Here is a 5,048-nt window from a genome sequence, read left to right as displayed (position 1 = left end):
TTCTGAGCTATGCCAACATATAATTCTTTATCATCATCTTTTGGCTATTGAGGTCATTTACAGTTTTTGTTGCTTCATTCAACTTTTCAAAATTCAGAGCATTAATTCGCAGACTGGGTGCTTTTCAGAATTTCAGAATGGAAGATCATAGTTCTAAGAGATAAATATTATATGGATACATATAACTGTTGATGTGGAATTGTTGCGAGACTCAAAATACAGATTTTCTGATTCCCGATAATTGGTATGGTAATTCTTGTTACAAGATGCAGATGTGTACATGATGAGACTTCAATAGATAAATATAGTGATTTGTCGGAGGGATTTAAACCAAGAAGTGACGAGGTTGCTGGTATATCTGCTGGTAATATGGTGGAATATAAAAGGTTCTTTGGTAACAATAAAAGAGCATGCATATAAATTAAGGTGATAATAAGGTTGTTTCGAATGAAAAGTCGAAGTTGACTTGCTGGAACTGTGACAAAATTTACTACTTTAAAAGGAATTACCAAGTTATTTTTGGTAATAATAATACTAAAGGAATTAGCACAGATACGTGTTAAACATTTATTCAGGTTCCAAGAGTTTTCAAGTTCATAACTATATGCATCAATCTCTTCTTACGTAGATGAAGTGCAGTTGGTTCATTTTCTGGATTGAGGTGTTTTCAAGAATCATGAAAGGTTTGAATGCAGATTGTAATTGTCAAGATACAAATGAGGTTTAAGATGAAATCAAGTGGCAAATTTGAAGAATTGTTTAGTTTCATATGTTATAATCAATATTTTAATTCGTTTTAATTGTCCAATCTTATTAGTCCATAGTCGATAGTCCACAGTTGATAGTCCAATAATTCATATATAGTTTAATATATAATATTCGAATTAATTTAATATGTATCGTGACCCGTGTACATGTCTCAGACTCGATCACAACTCAAAGTATATATATTATTATAGAATCAACCTCAACCCTGTATAGAGAACTCGATCATTACTGCATATAGAGTGTCTATGGTTATTCCAAATAATATATATATGCATTGATATGATATGTCAAAACCTTGTATACGTGTCCCGATATTTAAAGTGCGTAAAATAAATACAAAAATTAAATGACGATAAATAAAGTGCGTAAAGTAAATAACAAAAATTAAATGACAATAAATAAAATTGCCAGAATTAAATTGCGATAAAATAAATTGTGATAATTAAAATGTAATAAGGAATTAGCAGTTAGCTAGGAACAGTTAGCGTGGATTCTTATCAATATTCTTCTCATAGTTAAATTGTTTTTTCTAACAAATTTTATTTTTTGTCCAATGTTTTCTTCATTATGCCACTTGTTGGATTCTGAGAGGTCAAAATCCAAATATGAAATTGAATTAAAATGGTTATTTTGTAGTGAACGGATTCGTATATCGATGAATGTAAATAAGATAGTAAATGACTGTTGAATCAGCTTCGTCGAATGTACAGTGTAACTTATTAAAGTGAAATCTAAATATTCCTCGGGTATTACCTACCCGTTAGAATATTTTCACCATTAACAGTTTGTACGAAAGAATTTTTAATTACAATCTTTATGAAAATATACTTGTATATATATTTTCTTCAGATGCACTCATGGATTTAATGAGTTAATATGATATTAAACTCATTTGATTTGCGTTAGAACAAGAATATATAATCTCTAAAACATTAGAGATTACATATTCGCCATGTTGAACGAAGATAAATGATGCAGAACGTCATGTAGAACGATGATTATGCTCGGGGTACTGATTGTGATGTTGAGGCGTGTGTTGTTGTGGTTTGTGTTGTTGCTGGTGGTACAGTTGATGGCGTTGATGTTGTTGAAGCTGGTACATTTTGCACCATATTTTCCAAGGCTACAACTTGGGCGCGAAACTCATTTACTTTATTACTCCGGGATGACTGTCGGTATGAACGAGCGAATGAATAAGGTTTTGAATCTGACTTGTGATATAGTCGTGGCGAGATACTCTGGAAATGAGAGAAAAAATGGTGTTACGAACAGGTTCGCCGGTAAGTGCTTCAGGTTCTTCACCAAGAGTGCAGGTTGGTGAGTGAAAAGGATCGCCTTCTTCTCGTCTTCATTGATTTAGTCGACTACGAAACCATCAGATGAATTGGGGATGGCTGATTGGTTGATTCATTCCGGTGACACTGCTTTCGGAGCTCGAGTGAAACTCTATGTCGGAATAGCTGTCGGAATAACTATCGGAATAGTTATCAGAATCTAAGGGACTCGAACTGGTTGAGGGACTCATCTCGTACGATCAGATGAAGGATTTTTGATAAGGAATAGAATAGGATGTAGATTAGTACCTTGCAATACATAATTTACATATGCATATATAATACTAAAATCCCATAAGTTACGGAGGAATCTACGGAAGCTGTCAGGCAAAGGTAACAATAACAGATACGCTAAGATATGAATTTATCTATACACTGTCTATGCAATAGAGGCAGTAAGACATGTCTAGACTTTAAGGATGATAAGTAAATAATTTTTGACACGAAATGATAAGCAAAACTTTTGACATGCAGACACGGTCGAAGTTCAGACTCACTAATGCATCTAAACAACTATAAGTTAGACACACTACTACAAGACCTGGTTCGCTAAGACCACCGCTCTGATACCAACTGAAATACAGTTGGGGACAACCACTGTCCCACCTAGTGCCTTCCCAGCTAACTGCCTAGTGACCACTGAGTGTACCTCAGATACTGATTTTAGGGCCTGCCTCTCGGCTACTGCCAACCCTCGTAAGGGATCGCAAGGAGTAAGAGCCAATGCTTCGTCACAGGTAACACTGTGAGAACCTCCCTTACGACTAACCCGCCACACATGGACGGCGTTATACCAGCTCTGATACCAACTGAAGCGACCCGTCCTAATCCATCCGGACGAAGTCCATATCGATTACAAACGATTCACAATAGTTGGTTACATCGCGAGGTACTTGACCTCTATATGATACATTTTACAAACATTGCATTCATTTTTAAAAGACAGTCTTTCTTTACATCGAAAGTCGACGGCATGCATACTATTTAAAATATATATCCAACTATAATTGACTTAATAATAATCTTGATGAACTCTATGAATCGAATGCAACGTCATTTGAAATATGCCATGAATGACTCCAAATAATATCTCTAAAATGAGCAAATGCACAGCGAAAGATTTCTTTCGTACCTGAGAATAAACATGCTTTCAAGTGTCAACTAAAAGGTTGGTGAGTTCATTAGTTTAACATAAATAATCATTTCCATAATTTTAATAGACCACAAGATTTACATTTCTCATAAATATACGTCCCATGCATAGAGACAAAAATAATCATTCATATGGTGAACACCTGGTAACCGACATTTACAATATGCATATAAGAATATCCCCATCATTCCGGGATCCTCCTTCGGACATGATATAAATTTCGAAGTACTAAAGCATCCGGTACTTTGGATGGGGCTTGTTGGGCTCGATAGATCTATCTTTAGGATTCGCGTCAATTAGGGTGTCTGTTCCCTAATTCTTAGATTACCAGACTAAAAAGGGGCATATTCGATTTCGATCATTCAACCATATAATGTAATTTCAATTACTTGTGTCTATTTCGTAAATCAGTTATAAAAATTTCGCATGTATTCTCAGCCCAAAATATAAAGGGTAAAAAGGCAAATGAAACTCACCTAATGTATTTTGTAGTAAAAATACATATTACGACATTGAGTAATGCAGGGTTGGCCTCGGATTCACGAACCTATATCATTTGTATATATATTAAAACATATAATGGAAACCACATAATTTTATTTATTAATATATATGTAATAGCTTACGGTATTTAAAAAAAAAAAAAAGAATTTACCTTGAATTTTAGTTTACGGTATTTACGAATTTTAGTTTTAGAATTTGGGTACGTATTTAAAAAAAGAAGAATTTTAGTTTTAGAATTTGGGTACGTAATATGTAACGACCCGCACTTTTTCGATCGTTATATACTTATAAGATTAATATTTACATAAATTAAACCTTGCCAACATGATAAGCAATCCAAATTGTCGAGACTGATATTTCCGAAAAGAGTTTTACACAACGTTTGACCGTCTAGTTTGACCGATGATATCACGAACCATACAATATATGATAATTATACGTTTGTGTATATATATGTATATATACATATTTAACATGATTAAGGAATGTTTTAATACCTCATTTTATATTAATAACAACAAGTTATATGTGTATTTTGAAACTACTAACTTAAGTTTTCAAAACGATAACTATACGTAACGTTATTTGACATAAATACTTAAGACATATAATGTTTATACATATATTGTATAAGTAATGTATTTAATCACTTTTAAGAACTTAAATACATAAAATCATATAAGTGTATTCACAAAAGATAGCTATATTTGAATCCTCATTCCATTTTTCACAAAATTTCTATACGTATACCTAGAGTATTTGTACTCGTATCATACCAAGCTTCTATACGTATTTACTATTGGTATATACACATCAAATCACCACCTAACCAGCCCTTATTCATGCCTTATGTATAAGGTAATTACTTTTGAATCATTGCAAGACTAATTACAAAAATACAAACTAGAATTTTGTCATGTTATCCTTAAAGATCACATTTTTAGGAGTATATATGTATCATCATTTTTGATTCATTTTTACTTCAATCTCTTAACTAAAAACACACACTCTTTCTTACTCTCTAAACTCCATAACAATCCAGCAAAGTTCCATAAAGATCTAGCTTCAAAAACCATACTAAAACACCATAAGAAAACCATACAAAAACACTTCAAGAAAACCTTCCAAGAACACCAACTTACTTCCAATCTTTCATCCACTTCTATCACCCTTTTGATTCTAGCTTCTTACTCCTCTTTTACAGCAAACTTATCCAAGGAACTTGAGGTAGAATCTATGTTCATAACCTTATTCGATTCATATATATATAGCTATCTTATTTTGTGGTA

This window comes from Rutidosis leptorrhynchoides, chromosome 8, assembly GCF_046630445.1.
Source record: "Rutidosis leptorrhynchoides isolate AG116_Rl617_1_P2 chromosome 8, CSIRO_AGI_Rlap_v1, whole genome shotgun sequence".
In the NCBI taxonomy this organism is placed as follows: Eukaryota; Viridiplantae; Streptophyta; class Magnoliopsida; order Asterales; family Asteraceae; genus Rutidosis; species Rutidosis leptorrhynchoides.
Note: the sequence above shows the minus strand (reverse complement) of the source record.